The 17,985-nt window shown below is 41.0% G+C and overlaps 6 non-coding genes and 1 pseudogene across 6 annotated transcripts; all 7 read left to right on the forward strand.

Moving 5' to 3' along the window:
- The first annotated feature begins 4,097 nt into the window (after nt 1–4,097).
- LOC121134837 lies at nt 4,098–4,175 on the forward strand. The gene has a single exon (XR_005872046.1). It is a non-coding gene; the product is annotated as a small nucleolar RNA SNORD115 (small nucleolar RNA).
- Nucleotides 4,176–5,851: 1,676 nt separating this feature from the next.
- On the forward strand, nt 5,852–5,930 carry LOC121135040. The gene has a single exon (XR_005872233.1). It is a non-coding gene; the product is annotated as a small nucleolar RNA SNORD115 (small nucleolar RNA).
- A 1,693-nt stretch (nt 5,931–7,623) lies between these two features.
- Nucleotides 7,624–7,702, forward strand: LOC121135074. Its single transcript, XR_005872265.1, has one exon. It is a non-coding gene; the product is annotated as a small nucleolar RNA SNORD115 (small nucleolar RNA).
- Nucleotides 7,703–9,622: 1,920 nt separating this feature from the next.
- Nucleotides 9,623–9,701, forward strand: LOC121134832. The gene has a single exon (XR_005872041.1). It is a non-coding gene; the product is annotated as a small nucleolar RNA SNORD115 (small nucleolar RNA).
- Nucleotides 9,702–11,390: 1,689 nt separating this feature from the next.
- LOC121134961 lies at nt 11,391–11,469 on the forward strand. The gene has a single exon (XR_005872163.1). It is a non-coding gene; the product is annotated as a small nucleolar RNA SNORD115 (small nucleolar RNA).
- Nucleotides 11,470–12,919: 1,450 nt separating this feature from the next.
- Nucleotides 12,920–12,985, forward strand: LOC121135033. The gene has a single exon (XR_005872226.1). It is a non-coding gene; the product is annotated as a small nucleolar RNA SNORD109A (small nucleolar RNA).
- An 803-nt stretch (nt 12,986–13,788) lies between these two features.
- On the forward strand, nt 13,789–13,871 carry LOC121134976 (annotated as a pseudogene).
- Nucleotides 13,872–17,985: the final 4,114 nt, after the last annotated feature.

Genomic DNA, 17,985 nt, shown 5'->3' on the forward strand with positions numbered 1-17,985 from the left:
ATCTCTGTACCGGACGGGAATTATTATAGGTAGGTACCGTGAAGGCGAACTTTTCTGTGTCGTTTTCTTGTAACAGTATGGTGAAGAAGCAATCTTTTAAGTCTATAACTGTAATTGGCCAATCCTTAGGAATTAGAGAAGGTAACAGCATCCCAGGTTGTAGAGACCCCATAGGCTGAATTACCTTGTTGATGGCTCCACGATCAGTAACCATTATCCACTTACCAGACTTCTTCTTGACAACAAAAACAGGTGAATTCCATGCACTAGTTGATTCCTCAATATGTCCAGCGTCTTGCTGTTCCTGAACTAACTTCTCCAAAGCAATTAACTTCTCAGATGTCTTAGGCCATTGACCCACCCATACGGGTTCATCTTTCAGCCATTTTAAGGGTAGAGTTTTGGTTGCTCTGTAGGTTTGGCACTAGCATCCTGTTTCTGTACAGGCTGTACATTTGGCATCTGTTTTCTGTACTGCCTTACTATATTCTTTCTACCACTAAGGGCTTGTCTATAATTCCTAGCTGATACAGGAGGAATGTTAATCTGCTTATTCCATTGTTGGAGTAGATCACGACCCCAGAGGTTTATAGCAATATCTGCAACATATGGCTTTAACCTTCCTCTCTGTCCTTCTGGCCCAATAAAGTCAATCCATCTAACGCTCTGTTTAACTTCAGATAGGGTTCCAATCCCTAAGAATTGAACGTTAACCTCTTTTAAAGCCCAATTGTGGGGCCAGGACTTCTGATTAATGATAGTGACGTCACTTCTAGTGTCTACAATGCCATTAATCACCATATTATTTACCATAACTGGTAACTTGTATCTATGATATTGTATAGAAGTTTGCCAAAATACCTGTTTTGTATCTCCTCCTGATATAATTGATTCATCCTCTGGAGGTAATGTATTATCCAGTGCTGTATTATTTACAATGGGCAGTGGAACTTCTATTTGTCCTGGGATAGTCTGTCCTCCACTGTCACTGGGAATGACCAGATAATATTTCTTTCTGGGGCTCAATTGAGCCCCTGATCCCCGTTTCCCGGCTTTAAAGATCTACCTTGTCTACCTCTTGTGGACCAGCATTTGTCAGTCCAATGTTGGCCCTTTCCATACCTCCTGCAGAGACCAGGAGGCTGAGGCCTTCTGTTTGATGCATTCCTGGTAAAAGTATTCTTTCGAGGATTGCATTGTCTACAGTTCCAACTAAGATTTCCTATTCTATCACAGTTAAAGCATGCGGCATCTTTATATCTGTTAAAATTATTGGAGATTGCCTTCCTACCCAGGCCTCTATATCATCACAGATAGGGTATTTGGCATTCTGGTGCCTCCTCAAGGCTGTAGAAATAACTTTACCTACCCACGCTCCCGTATCCTGACTTTTACATTCCAGGTTCGCTGTATGTAGGACCCATTCCTTCAATGGTGCTGATCTTATTTTTAATGGCCAAATTACCTGCCTGCATTGAGGATTCGCGTTCTCATATGCCAAAGATTCTATAAGGAGTCACCTGGATTCTGGATTTGCTACCTGTACTTCTTCTGCTCTGTATAATCTCTCTTAAAAATTCAGTGAAGCTTTCCCTTGGGCCCTGTAATAACTTGGTATCGGGTTGCATTATCTCTCCTGTTTCACAAACCTTATCCAAGGCATTTAAAGCAGCTGTACGGCATAAAGACAACATGTGCTCGTCATATGCAGATTGAACCTACGTGACAGCATAAGGACCCTCCCCAAGAATCTTGTCTTGGGGTACTTCATGACCGTTCTTTAATTCCTGAATCTCTAAGGCTTTCGCTTCTTGCCTCCATAAAGCTCTCCATTGAATTTGACAAAAATTTTCGAGCACTGCCGAGGCTAATTGGGCCCAGTCTTTTGGGATTACTTTATTTACAGTCGCCCATGAGTTTAGGAGCTCTCTGACTAAGGGAGAATGAAGACCATACGAAACAATGGCCTCCTTGATTCCCTTTTATATCCTTCATCTGTATAGGTTCCCAGTGATAAGCAATGGGAACATTTGATTGTTTTTTCATTGCTGGCTTTTCTGTTACAGATACTAGGAAAACCATAGGTGAACGCAAGGCAACCTTAGGGAGATATTTCCAGCATTTGAGAGGTGTTGGGAAACTCCTGTCCTGACCTGTTGCCTGTATGTCTGATTCTGAAGTATCAGAATGAACGTCTTCTAAATCCTGTAGTCTATTCATCATTGTTTCTCTGATCTCTTGAAGTTCTTGGGACAAATAATTTTCTAAGGACGTCATGGAATCTTTCATTTTTCTTTGCATTCATCATTTACACGTGATTCCAAATACTTAATATTCTCATCTTTAGAAAGTACCTCAATGGCATGTAAACTCTCTTCCACAAATGATATTTTATCAGTTAGTTTGTCATTGCTCTCATACATGGAACAATTCTTTTCTGTTAGCATTTCAATCTTATGTTCCAGTCTTTGCAGTTTGCTAGTGAAATCATCAAACTTGGAACAGTTTTGTTGGTTAAATATTTCAACATTATGTTCCACTTTTTCTATTCTATCTGTTGAACACATTTTTCCTGAAAGTAATTCAATTTTGTGTTCCGTCTCTTTAAACCTGTTTTTCAGACCTACATCATCATTTTAATATCCTGAATATTTTCTACCAACCCTTTCTTACTATCCTGCAAGGAATTTTGCATTTCCTGAATTCTTTGTATTAAGATTTCAAAAGTATCCTGCGATGACCTTATGGCCTGTATAAGTTTTGTCCTATTTTTGAGCCATTTCTTTAGCAAATTTATATTGATTATGAAACTAGTAATCACCATCATGGGTAGGAAGTATCTTTCAGGTAGGTCCTCAACCCTTTCTAAAATCCCATCTATACAAAAAACAAGAAAATTCTTAATATCTTGCATCATTATGTTAGCTGACATTGTATAAAGCAGTTAAGTTTGTTACCAGTGGAGTAATTCAGGCCAAAATCAACAGGCTGCCAGCAAAAGAGCACGTGGCTGAAGTCAGCAGGCTGCCAGTAAAACAACACGTGGCCGCGAGAGAAATCTCGGAATACCACCTAACCTTACCGACAGATAGAAGGTGCTGGTTCCTGGCAGCAGGAATCGTGCCTTTCCAAATGAAGTGGTGAGGAAATTAGTGAAAGGAGAGTCTATGTGTGCCTGGATGGGCAGAGGAGCAGCTGCTTTTATGGGCACCTGGATCCGGATTCCAAAACTTCTGACACCAAATGAGGGTCCAAATGATGCTGTAACGATAATCGACACACTTACTGAAAGTAAAACTCAGTATTTATTGTAGAAATTACTCGCAAGATACCAAACTAGTAACCCAGATGAGCCAAGTAGTTTTCTGCTGCCGAACCGGAAGCCGAAATCCGGGGAAAGAGACCAAGACTTTCTGTGTGCTGTCTTTTATGCCTTCCCCCATAATGCCCCCTAGCAATGCCCAAAAGTGGGCCTGGCTAGTGACGTAGTTCATCGCCTACGTACATATACATCTTTACGTCCATCCGTATACCTCTTTAGTCATGCCTAAAGTGGGTGTGGTTAGCGGTGTGGTGAACCGCTCTTACACATCTGTATGTGACTCTAGTAAGTCACATGGTTAATGGGGGCATACAGGCTTCCTCCTACAATGGTAAAATGTTTTCACAAGGCCTATAATATGCCCTCCCAATGGTCTGCCACCTCATGCAATGAACGCTGGCAGGGAGAATGAGGATGAAACCAGTGAAGGGTTAAAATTGGCTAGGGGTGGCAAACAGGTAACCACATTTGAAATTTATCAATATCTACCCCAAAGCACTGATTATCAATACCCCCAATTACCATAATCCAGAGTTTGGGCATTCCAAACCTGGGCATTGCAATTCTGCTGACACTGACTTGCAACTTTGGAACCCCAAAATTTTCCTTGAGTAACACAACTGATTCTGCTTGATCCCCTGCAGGAGCCTAATGCCCGCTGACCATTTGTGCGAAGCTTGCCGAGACCTACATCTGGACATTTGGTCGTTGTCATCTTGGTAAGCAGCATTGTTTGTGTCCCACTACCAGTTATAGCTATGCCTTCTGAGGATGCGGGTCTATGATGATAAACCAAAGTCATGAAGAGAGGTGATGACATAAAAATCATGCTCACGGGGTTCCGCTGAGGCCGAGGCTAAAGGACAGGGTAGAAATTGTGGCCTAGTCTCCTTAGGCCCTTCTCACAGGCCAGTGCACAGGCCCTCATTCACCCAGCAGTGTTTCTCCATCTAGGGAATCCGTGAGATCCTGGTGCTCTTCTTATTAGAGCACTGAGCTTGCCTCAGAAGGCATTTGTTTGGGAAATCTATGTATGTCGATGCTGGCCAGCATCAGCACTCTACTCATTTCCATCTCTTCTCTTCTGCATTTCAGTGATCGAGGAGGCAGACATGGTGCCCAATCTCTTTGCCTTCAGGTACGTGGAAATATCAGCTCAAGTGCCTAGGTCTCGTTTGGATATCTGCCTCCAAACATTAGAAAGCATGATCTTCTAGGCATCCAGTGAAATTTAAGCCATAGAACTTGGGCTCTCCCTTCCTTTTGGGAATCCCTTCTGACTAAGACTTTAATAAAAGGATGGTATTTAAAGCGGCCTTGTCTTTTAGAATTTCAAATAGTAGGTATTGTGTAACTGAACAGTGAATTTTCAAAGAGGCGGTACCGAAGAAATGGGTCAGGACGTTCAGTCCATTTTCCTTGCACAGCTCATTGATAGGTAAATGTATTCCTCAAATGCCTTCCATAATGATTGTTACTGCCTTGGTAAGAGCTTCATGTTCTCACTGTGTCAGGAAGTTTTCATGCTCCAATCTTGTACAGTTGGTGCTCAGGTGTGTCCAGTGTGTAGGCCCTGGACTGCAGGGAGATCACTGGGTTACCTTTCTTAAGGTCAAAAGGGAGGCAGAGACTCACAGTGTTCTAGAGGACTAAAGCACATATCAATAAGGAAAACTCAGATACCTTTTCTTTTTCTTTGGATTAGCGAACTTGTCCTGCCAGGCAGGCATCAGGCCAAATGAGGCAATTTGACAGGGTACAACTGGCCAGGCATTCCTATCTTCACATAGGTGCATAGGCTCAGCATCATGTGGATACCCACTCACCAGACATAAGTGGAATGAAATTTCAAACACATGAATGACATCCCAAGGTATAAAGGTGTCCATTCTTCATGTGATAAAGAATTGGCCAAAAGAAAATGTGCTGGGATCCTATGCATGTGGTACTTGGGCAATTAAGAAACTTGAGGTTATGTATCCTGCAATGGAGTGTAGTCAGTGATGTCACAGGGCAATAGGATAGTGCTGTGCAGAGCAGATGACATGTCTTTGACCTTGTAAGACACAGTGCATGATCAGATTGTAAAATGTTTTCACCAGGCCTATAGTGTGCCCTCCCAATGGTCTGTCACCTCATGCAATGAATGCTGGCAGTGAGGATGAGGATGAAATCAGTGAAGGGTTATACTTGGCTGGGGGTGGCAAACAGGTAACCACATTTGAAATTTATCATTATCTACCCCCAAATCCCGGATTATCAATGCCCCTAAACTTCATAATCCAGAGTTTGGGCATTCCAAACCTGGGCATCGCAATTCTGCTGACACTGACTAACAACTTTGGAATCCCAAAAATTTCCTTGACTAAGACATCTGAATCTGCTTGATCCCCAGCAGGAGCCTAATGCCCACTGACCATTTGTGCGAAGCCCACCAAGAGCTACCTTCTAGACAGATGGTCTTAGTCATTGTAGTAAGCATCATGTTTGTGTCCCACTAGCAGGTATAGATATGCCTTCTGAGGATGCGGGTCTATGATGAAAAACCAAAGTCGTGAAGAGAGGTGATGACATAAAAATCATGCTCACTGGGGTTCCGCTGAGGCCCAAGCTAAAGGACAAGTTAGAAATTGTGGCCTAGTCTGCTCAGGCCGTTATCACAGGCCAGAGCACAGGCCCTCATTCGCCAGAAGTGTTTCACTGTCTGGGGAATCCTGTGAGGTTGAGGGTCTCTTTAGTGGAGCATGTGTGCTGCCAAAGAAGGAAATTTTTTGGGTACTCTATGTATGTCAATGCTGGATGGCATCAGAACTCTGCTAATGTCCATCTCTTCTTTTCTGCATTTCAGTGATCCAGAATGCAGACATGTTGCCCCAGTCATTTCACCTTCAGGTAAGTGAAAGATCAGGATAATTTCCTAGGTCTCTTTTTTATATCTGCCTACATATATTTAATGGCATAAACTTCTAGGAATTCAGTGACACTTGCAGCACAGAACATGTGCTCTCCATTCCTTTTTGGTATCTCCTAGACCAATTCACATGTGAAAAGGATGGCATTTCAAACTGTCTTTACTTATATAATTCAAATCATAGGTATTTGGAAATAGAGCAGTGACTATTCAGGGAAATGGGTCACAATGATTGGTTCAGGATGAACAGGCACTGTGCCTTGCACAGCTCAGTGTTAGGTAAATGGTACCTTGAAATTCCTGGCTTGGGGTGTCTATCTAGCTCTCATGGTTATTGTTACTGCATGAGTAAAATTTTCATTTTCTCACTTCGTCAGGATGTAGACATGCTCCAAAATTTCAAACATGTTGCTCATGAATTTCCACTATGCAGGCTCTCAACGACAGTCATATCACTAGGTTACTTTTCTTAGGCTCATAAAGCAAATGGAGACCCGCACTTTTCTCATGCTCAAATGTACATATTAGTCAGGCAAACTCAGATATCTTTTCCTTTTGTTATAATTAGTGAACTTGTCCTGACATGCATGCATCAGGCCAAATGAGGCAATTTGACAAGATGCAATTGTTCAGTCATTCCCCTCTTTGCCAAGATGCACAGGCTCATTATCATGTGGAGACCAAATCTTCACACATGAGTTTCATGGAATTTCAACCACATGAATGACATTCCAAGCAGCAAAGGCTTCAGATGCATATGCGATAAGGAATTGGCCAGGGTACAGGTGTAGGTATCCTAAGTAGGTGGTGCTTGTACAACAAAAACCTTGAGGGTACACATCTTACAATGTTGATTAGGCAATGATTTCAGAAAAAATGTGATAGAGCTATGCAAAGAAGTGGAGATGAATGGTCATGGAACTTGTAAGACACAGTGCCTGATCAGAAGCTAAAATTATTTTACCCAGACTTATAATATGCCTTCCCAATTGTCTGTCAGCTCTTTCTATGAATGCCAGCAGTGAGAATGAGGGTGACACATTTGAAGTGTAAAACTTGAATAGGGGTAGCAAACAGGTAACGACCATTATAATTTTTCATTTTCTCTTTCACATTTTGATTACAAATTGTCCAAAACTATCTTGCTAGAGAGTTTGTGTGTTCTGAAATTGGGCATTTCATTCCGCTGACACTGACCTGTTATTTTGGTGGCATAAAATTTTCCTTTCCTAAGAGAACTGTTTCTGCTTGATCCCTTGCAGCAACCTAATGCTGGCTGACCATTTGACTGAAGATTGCAGAGATCATCCTTCTAGATTGTCTTTGTTATCATGTTAAGTAGCACTGTTTGTGACCCACTATCAGATATATCTATGCCTTCTGAGGATGCAGGTCTATGATGACAAACCAATGTCATGCAGAGAGATGATGACATAAAAATCATTCTCAATAGGATTGCGATGAGGTCCAGGCTATAAGACTGGGGAGAAATGAGAGCCTAGTCTACTCAGGCATTTCTCATTCGCCAGTGCATAGGCCCTCATTCACCCCGCAGTGTTTCCCTGTCTGGGTAATTTTGTGAGGTCCAGGTGCTCTTCTTTAGGAGAACACTGAGCCTACCTCAGAAGGCACATGTTGGGACAATCTATGTATGTCAATTCTGCCAGGAATCAGCACTCTGCACATTACCATCTCTTCTCTCCAGGATTACAGTGATCAAGGATATTGATTGTGTGGCCCAATCATTTCACATTCAGGTAAGTTGAAAATTCAGGTTAACTAACTTGGTTGCTGTTGGTTTTCTGCCTTCAAATATTAGAAAGCATAAACTTCTAGGAATCCACGGATATTTAAGACATAGTACTTGGGCTCTCCCTTCCTTTTGGGAATTCCTTAGGCCTATTCCCATGAGAAGAGGATGGTAATTCAAACTGCCTTTTATTGTAGAATTCCAAATCATAGGTATGGGGAGACATAGCTGTGACTGTTCTGGGAAATGGGACACCTGTGCAGTGTTCAGCTCAGTGATAGGTAAATGTTACCTTTAAATTCCTGGCTTTGGGAGTCTATCTAGCACTCATGCTGATTGTTAGTCCTGGGGCAAAAACATCATGTTCTCCCAGTGTCAGGAAGGTGACATACTCCAAACATGGCGCTCATGCATGTACACTATGCAGTCCCTCTTCTACAGGGAGATCACTAGGTTACTCTTCTTGGGATCATAAAACAAATGGAGACTCACTGTGTTCTGGTGCTTAAAGGTATATATCAGTTTTGCAAACTCAGATACCTTTTCCTTTGGTTAGAATTATTGAACTTGTCCTGACATGCGTGCATTAGGCCGCATGAGGCAATTCAACAGGATGCAATTGGCTGGTCCCCTGGTCTCCCTGGACCAGCTAGTTTCCTGGTATTGTTGGTGGGAGAGAAAACCTGGAATCTGGGGTGCTTGGCTCCCACCGGGATTAGAAGCTCTGTGCAGTTCCCAGATGATCCCCAGGCACTGGAACACAGGCCCAGAAGCAGGGCTTGTTGTACCTGATCCCGCCACCGGAACAGCAGTTTCCCTGGTCTCCCTGGCCCCTCTGGTTCCTGGACCCTCTGGAACTGCTGGTCCCCTGGTCTCCCTGGATCAACTAGTTTCCTGGTCTCACCTAGATATACAGGCTCATCATCATGTGGATACCCACTCACCACACATCAGTGGTATGGAATTTCAATCACATGAATGACATACCAAGTTGAAAAGGCTTCCGTTGCATACATGATAATGAATGGGCCAAGAGTACAGGGGCAGGTATCTGAAGTAGGCTGTGCTTGGGCAATAAAGAATCTTGAAGGTACTCATCTAAATATGGTGATTATGCAATTGTGTCAGAAAGAAAATGCATAGAGCTGTGCAAAATACAGGAGATGAATGGTCTTGGACCTTGTAAGAAACAGTGACAGATCAGAAGCTAAAATGTTTTCATCAGACCTATAATATGCCTTCCCAATGGTCTGTCAGCTATTGCTATGAAAGCAGCCAATGAGGATGACAGTATACATTGAAGGGTTAAAAATTCTAGGGGTAGCAAAAGTTAACAAGCATTAAAATTATTTATTATCTATACCTGCTTTGATTACCATTTACCCCCAAATATATGTAGAGATTTAGAGTGTTACAAAGCTGGGTATTACAATTCCTCTGACAGTGACATGATATTTTGGCACCACAAAATTTTCCTTGACTACGAGAACTGATTCTGTTTTATTCCTTGCAGGAGCCTAGTGCCAGCTGACCATTTGTATGAAGGTCGCCGAGGCCTACCTTCTAGATATTTTGTAATCCTGGTAAGTAGCACTGTTTGTGTCCCACTATCATGTAAACATATGCCTACTGATGACCAGGGTCTGTTATGACAAATCAATGTCATGAAGAAAGGTGAAGACAAAATAATCATGCTCAATAGGATTACACTAAGGCCCAGGCTAAAGGACAGGGTTAATGGGGGCCTATTTTCCTCAGGCCATTCTCAGAGGACACTGCACAGGCCCTCATTCACCCAGCAGTGTTTCACTGTCTGGGGAATCCTGTGATGTCCACGTGGTCTTCTTTAGGAGAGCACTTGGCCTGGCTCAGAAGGCACCTATTGGGACAATCTATTTATGTCAATTCTGCCAGGCATCAGCACTGTGCCCATGTCCATCAATTCTGTTCTTCATTTCAGTGATCAAGGTTATTGATTTGGTGCTCCAACCTTTCACCTTCAGGCAAATTAAAAGATCAGGTTAAATACCTTGGTCTCTTTTGGGTCTCTGCCTTCAGTCATTATAATGTATGAACTTCTAGGAATTCAGTGACATTTAAGGCATAGAACTTGGGCTCTCCATTCCTTTTGGGAATCACCTAGGCCTTAGAGCATGAGAAGATGATGATAATTCAAACTGCCTCTTCTTGTAGAATTCCAAATAGTAGATACTGGTAAAGAGAGCAGTGACTTTTTGGAGTGGTGGGACACAGGGAATGGGTCAGGACGTTCAAGCTCTTTTCCCTTGCTCAGCTCATTTGTATGTGAATGTGATCTTCATTTCCCTACCATAGTGTATATATCTAACTGCCATACTGATTGTTATTTCCAGAGCAAAAGCTCATGTTCTCACTGTGGCAGGAGGGTGACATGCTCTGAACTATCAAATATGACCCACAGGAATGTCCACTGTGCAGGCCCTACACTGCTGGGAGATCACTGGGTTACTTTTCTGGGGATCATAAGCCAGACATAGACTCACAGTGTTCAAGTGCACTACTGGACATATTTGAAAGCCAAACTCAGATACCTTTTCCTTTCATTAGGATTAGTGAGCTTGTCCTGTCATACAGGCATCAGGCAACATGAGGCAATTTGACAGTGTGCATCTGGGCAGGCATTCCCATCTTTGTCTAGGTATCTAGGCTTATCATCGTGTGGACAGACCCACTCACCACACATCTATGGCATGGAATTTCAACCACATGAATGGCATCCCAATCTGTGTAGGATTCTGTTGCATATGTGATAAGGGATGTGACAAGAGAACAGGTGTAGGGATCCTAAGCAGGCAGTGCTTGGGCATTTAAAAACTGTTAGGTTATGCATCCTACGCTGGTGTTTTGGAAGTGATTATCAGAAAATTATGAGATATTGCTGAGCAATGAACAGCAGATGATTGGTCTTGTACTTTGGCAAGAACAGAGCATGAATGCGAAACTGAAATGTTTTAAAGAGATCTGTATTTTTTCCTTCCAATCGTTGGTGTCTAATACTAGGACTGAAGGCAGGGACCTTAAGTTTGATTCAACTCTACGGTAAACTTATCTTGGTGCAGTAGAGACATAGAGGTTTTACTTACCTCCTATTGCCAATGTTTATATAGGTCCCAAATTATCCTACTTGAAAGCACTGGTCTTTCATTTACTGTGCATGGTAAATTTTCTGCCAAGACATGGCCCTTCATGCACCCCAAAAGTTGACTTGGAGGAAAGAACTGATTCTGCTTGATCCCTTGCAGGGACTAAATTTGACTCACCATTTGTCTGAAGTTTGCCAAGTACTACACACAGGGTCATCTTTGCAGTCCAGGAAAGAAGCATTTTTGTGTCTCACACTCAGGTATATGTATGCCTTCTGGATACTTAAGTATATGATGACATACCAATGTCCCAAAAAGAGCTGATGACATAGTAATTATGGTCAATTAGATAACGTTGAAGCTCAGCCTATAGGACAGGGGAGAAATGGCCTAGTCTCCTTGGTACTTTTACTATACCAGAACATTGCCCTCATTCACCCAGCAGTGTTTCCCAGTTATGGGAATTCTGTGTGATCCAGGTGAACTTCTTCAGGAGAGCCTGGAGCACTGACTCAGAATGCACTTGCTATGAAATTCTACATGTGTCAAGGCTGCTGAAGCCCAGCACATTAATCCTGACACCTCTTCTCTTCTGACATTCAGTGCTCCAGGATGCAAAGCTGAATCAACAACTATGAGACCTTCAGATATGCTGAATGATAAGCCCAAGATCCAGATTTTCTCCAGGTTGGGGTCTTCACCTATTGAAATGGCTGACATTCTATGCATACAATGACATACATGTGTGCTCCCTCATTTGGGAGTCCCATAACTAAGCACATTAGTCCAGTAGGGTAATAAAATCAGTCCTGTCTTGGAGAATTCCAAAGGCCTGTGACTTGAGAAACTGAGCAGTGACTGCATGGGGATATGTAGAGTAAAATTTTGGGTCAGGATGCTCAGGCCTTCTGCCTTACCTAGCTCAGTGGAAGGTGTATTTGTTGTTGAATTCCCTGCCTTTTGGTTTCAGTCTGCCTCCCATTCTGACTGTAACAGCCCAGGAAAGATTTTAGGGTTTTTACTGTGTCAGTAGGGTGACATACTACAAGATTGGAAAAATGAGCTTGAGGAATGTCCAGTGTGGAACTCTTGACTGCTCAGGAAAATTGGTAAGAGTCAACGTTATTCCTTTCAATTTAGAGATAAATACAACTGAACTTTTGAAAATTCAGTGAAGAATTCCAACATGGACGTTTTGTATAGTGATATTTTATCCCAACAGAAACACACAAACCACAAGGCATGCATTGAAAATGGTTCTGATATTACTTTGACATTACTTGTTTCATAAACATCCATTAACAAATGGCACTTGGGTACACACTGCATGATTCTATATAGTTAACATTGTTTCTTGACAAAATAAAAATTCCATACTGCATTGATAGACACAGGACAACTCAGTGCTTCTTTTAGAGAAATGAAGATGAAAACATAGGGGAGATCATAATGAGGAGAATGACCAATGTAGAAAAATCTCATAATGAATATATTCTCATGAAATCCAAATGCTGGAATGTCTCCTAAAATTTGTTAGAAGACCATCTTTGCCAATTCTGATGTGTTTTTTATATAGTTTATCCACTTTAAAAGCTCTGTGAATTTTCTCATTTTGATCATTAAAGCTGCAATTTTGAAATTCTTAAGTTCTCATGTCAAATGTTCATTCTGTTTGTGGTTCTTTAGCTCTGGTCAGAATCTGAGCAACAAGAAAACTGTAGAGTCCTGATCATCCATTTCAATGTCAAAGAGATTAGCTATTCTAGCTTTCCCATATCATTGGAAAGAGACCGGGGTTAAGGGAGAGGCTGTCTATATCTATGATGACAATAAGTCTCTGTGGATGGTGAGCAACTCATAAAAATGAAAATCTGAGGTCCAGGTGGGATGTTCTCTTGACAACAGTGATGTTTCCCAAATATGGCTAGCACTGTTCACTTTTGGTGGATGACAGAAAACAATGCAGACTGCTTTGTCTCCCATATTTTGAGGGATAAACAATTTTTAATGTGACAATCATGTAGTATCATATGATGAATCAATTTCTGTTACACTATACAAGTATGTACAATCACCCTTATTTTTTTCATTGATTTTATGAGGGTTTGAAAGAATGAATTCAAAGTGGGGAATCAGTGAATTCATCACTGAGAAGTACCGGGGCCCAGCATTGTGACATTCCTATATTGGGGAAAAGAGAAGAAGGATTGTAGTATTCCCTGCCACCATTACCGAGAATTTCAGAGGCTGCAGTATTTATATCCTGTCCCCAATTACCAGCAATGGAAGATAATTTAGGCTGTGTTAAATTATTGCTTTTCTGTTCAATTAACTAAACACATCTCGAGGGTCATAGTCATGTACCATCCAGACACCAAATCAATCCATGTACTCAGACTGACCAGAAAGTACCAATATCTTACTATCATGGCAACATATGGAGAATAGTGTATTTTTTGGATGATGAGGTCCACGACAGAAGAGTAGCCTTTGACACCCAACTTGGAAAAAATGGTTCCATTTCCAAGAGAACATATTCTGTGTTACTCCTTGCAGGAGACTAAAGCAACCTGACAATTTGTCTGAATTTCCCGAAATCTTACCCTCTAAACTCTCTTTGCCATGAGTTAAGGTGCACATTTTGTGTATCAATATCAGGTATATCTATGCATTCTGAGAACATGGGTCTATGATGACAAACCAATTTCACACAGAGTGGTGATGACATAAAAATCATTCTAAAGGATGGGGAAGAAATGGGGGCCTAGTCTCCTCTGACCTTTTGCATAGTCTAGCACACAGGCCCTCAATCACTTAACAGTGTTTCCTGATCTGGGGAATCATGTGAGGTCCAGGTGCACTTCTGTAGCAGAGCACTGAGCTTTGTGTTAGAAGCCACTTGCTGTAACACTCTACACATGTCTAGTTTGCCAGGAACAAGCAAGCAGCACACTTCCCATGTTATCAGCTGACTTTCAGTGATCTTGGTGTCAACTTGGAGCCACAGAGATGAGACCTTTAGATAAATGGAAAGAAAATCCCAAGGGCCAGGCTCTCTCTGGGGTCTGGACCTTCACCTAATAATACAACTGACCTTTTGAGTCATCCAATAACATTCACAGTAAAGCACTCATGTGCTGAATTCCTATTGGGAAAAACCAGTACCTAATCCCCAGAGTCCAGGATTCAAATTCAATCTGCCTTTCTGGGAGAATTCCAAAATCCCCAGACATGAGAAATGGAGCACCAACTGCATGGGGTAGGACTGCACAAGATTCAGATCAAGAAGTTTAGGCATTCTGCATTGCACGGATCAGTGATTGCACAATGAGATGTTGACTTTACTGCCTTGGTGTGTCTATCTGACTCCCATCCTGATTTTTCCAGCAATTGCAAGAGCTCTGGGTCTCACTGTGTCAGGATGGTGACATGCTCTGGGTTTGCAAATATTGGACACAGAAATGCACAATGTAAATGCCCTGGATTCATTGGGGATCACAACGTTACTTTTCTGTGGAATCCAAAGGTATTAGGAGACTCCCAGTGATCTAATGCTGTAATGGACACTGGTAGCATGACCAAATCAGATGCCTTTCCATCCCTTGGGATTAAGGAATTTTTCCTTTCACTTACGTATCAAAAATATTAGGCAAAGCAAGAGGGTGCATCATGCGATGCACACCCATTGTACCCTGAGATACATAGACTCAATATCATCTGGAGACCAACTCATCACACATAAGGGGCATGGTATATATATAAAGGATTCCCTAGCTTATATGATAATGAATTACACAGAGAATGTGAACAAGGATCCTAAGCAGGAGGTCAATGGGAAATTAAGAACCTTGTGGTTAAGCATCCTGCTCTATTGATTTGTAGTAATTTTCAGATGGTAATGAATTAGTGCCATGCAATAAACAGCTGATGATAGTCTTGGAACTTTTCAGGAACATGGCAAAGATCAGAACCTGAAATAATTTCAGTAGCCATGTATTGTGTTTTCCCAATGTTACATGGTCTAATTTTAGGAGTGAAGTCACAGAAGGCAAGGTTGAATCAACTAAAGGATTGAATTTACCTTTGGGCACCAGACAGGTAGCCACCATTAAACGTTTTCATTGCTTCAAGTGTGCCATTGATTGGAAATTGACCCTAATTATCCTGCTAGAGACAATGGTGTGATCAGATCGTGGGCATGGCAATTTCATCAGAACCTGACATGATGAGGTCCATGTCACAAGAGTAGGAAATTTTGACACCCAACTTGGGAAGTTTGCACTTCAGGTATTTTACAACATGTGTGTTTAATGAAGAAAACATAGAACTAACACATAATATAGTTTGCAAGTAGATACAACTCTGACTTGTACAAAGGACTTCACTCAGATCCATGCATCTGCAGAACACTCCCATGGAACACAGAGAGCTAGGTAGTTGCAAACAGACCTTGTAGATGGAAGCAGACACACTCAGTTTCTCATGTAACACCTATGAAACGCAAACCCTATATTCATAATCATTGAGATCCATCCAAATGAAGATCAAACAACATTTTTTTAAGTTTCACGGAGATACTATAAAAGGAAGTCTTTAGGAGTGTTGACATGTGTTGAATGGATATCTGTACCTAAAATTGTTTAAAGAAATGAAATTGAATAGAGAAACTTGTCCTAGCATAGTGGTAAAGTACACAGTTCTCACACCATCAATTAAATTCAAGAACTCCTCAAGTTCTTATAGAAAATGCCTATCTTTCAGACAGAAGAAGTTTACCATCTCATTTACAAGTGCAGCTGTCAGATATTCTGGAAAATATCTATGTTTGGAAGGGCATATGAAACACCTTTTTTGTGTAAGGTTTCAGCACCACCCCAAGGAATAAAACTCATGATTATACTTGCCAAAGAAGTTATGCCTTTCCAGAATTATCTTAATAATGACATAAATATCAAAAAGAACACCTGAGATCCTTTCTCAGAAGACATTCTCATTATGATCTTACATCCATGTATAGAAGAATTCAAAACTAGCATCTTTGGTATAGATGTCGTAACCTATCTGTGTTTGAGAACTACTTTCTCTACCTGTTCATGCTAGACTTAGCATTCGGACACAATTCCATCCATGACATAATTCCATTCCTATTTTCTTGCACGTTGAAGTTGCATTGTACTTTTCCCCTCCTGGCAGGATGAGGTAAGCATTGAATCTTATTCTGTTGTGTAGGTACCTCCTTTCTATGACTGGTGGTTTCAAACCTCGGGATATATGACTTCAGAGGTCCAAGGAAATAATTGCTATGATTTTCCTGTTTTGGCACTCAGGTTCTGATTCGTGAAATATGGATGACATTTATCCCATTTCAGCCCATTTTCATTCAAGTTCATATACCATGGAATTCCATTGTCAAGTCACCTAAAAGGTCACCAAATTACCTAGATCACTCTGTGCTTTTACAATGTAAAGATCCCCGTGGTGCGAAAGGCATTTTGTAAAGTCTCCTTTAACCACCTCAGTTGCAAGTTTCTGCTCTTAGGTAAATTAGACTTCTTATATCTCAATTCCTGTCTTGTTTTCTTATACCATTCTTCTTAAAATTCATCATAAGCCCATTTCTTAGCATCTGTTGCTGCTGCAGAATTTGAGAAATACAAGGGGGACCATTCCCTATGAATAACCCCAGAGAAGGGAGAAGACATATTATTATACAATTTTTCTGATTTATCTAGCTGTGATATCTGACAATGTACTCTCAGAGTTTTCACTAACTGATTTCTTTGCTTGTTTATCTAGGAAAGCATTGGAAACTTGTATTTAAGCCATGTGATAAACTTTTACTGCACTTTATCACAAAGTTGGAGCATAAGGTTAAACTCAGGATCCCCATGATCAGACACATTAGTAAAAATTAATGTTAAAAAATTAAGTTTTCTATTTAGGGAGAACTACAAGTGAAGTTTTGGAAATTTAGAGGAGTATTAAATGTGGTAGTATAGCAAAGAAGACCTCATCCAGAGAGAAAAACACAACAATATGCCAGTTCTAAAAATGCTTCTAATATTACTGTAGGAATTACTTATCATATACAAGCCCACGAAGGGATGGCATCTGATTACACACTGCATGATTCTACAAAGTTTTGACTGTTACCTGAAAAAATGGAAAATCCATACTGGATTGTGAAAGACAGGACAAATTCAGTGGTTATGTGTGGGAACTGAGGATGAAAATTCAGGGGAGTTCAGGAGGAGGATAAAGAAAAATATAGTAAGCATATCGTGGTAAATATATTTTCATAAAATCCAAAAGATAGAATGCCTCTAAAAATTTACAGAGGATGACTTTTGTCATTTTTCATGTGTTTTTTCTCAGCTTTTTATCCACTTTTCATGTAAAGCAGACTTCATTTCATAAATTGAGCCCATTAAAGCTCACTGAATTTTTTTGTTGTGTAATTAATTCTGGCAAATTGAACATTGATAACTTTTCAATGTGTATATATTTTACGAGGAAGGAGACACTCTATATGTGGTTTAGTAAGTCTGATCAAAACCTGAGCAGCAAGACAGCTGCACATTCCTTGCCATCCATTTCAAAGTCAAAGAGTGAATATTTCCAGCTTTCCTGATTTTAACTATTACTTTCCCCATTTTAAGGATGACATATTATTGTAAAGATAAACAGCACACTTGATGAGGGTAAAGGTAAGTATTTATTGTGGCAAGTACTTGCAAGAGAAAACTGTCAACCAAGGTGAATCAGAAGCTTTTGCTATAGTACTGGAAGTCCAAAAGTGAGCAATCATCACTCCTGTATCAACTTTTATTACCACCGCCACACATAAGTCTACCAAGCACAAAGTGGGTGTGGTTAGCAG

Source organism: Mesocricetus auratus, unplaced genomic scaffold (genome assembly GCF_017639785.1).
Source record: "Mesocricetus auratus isolate SY011 unplaced genomic scaffold, BCM_Maur_2.0 Super-Scaffold_100030, whole genome shotgun sequence".
NCBI lineage: Eukaryota > Metazoa > Chordata > Mammalia > Rodentia > Cricetidae > Mesocricetus > Mesocricetus auratus.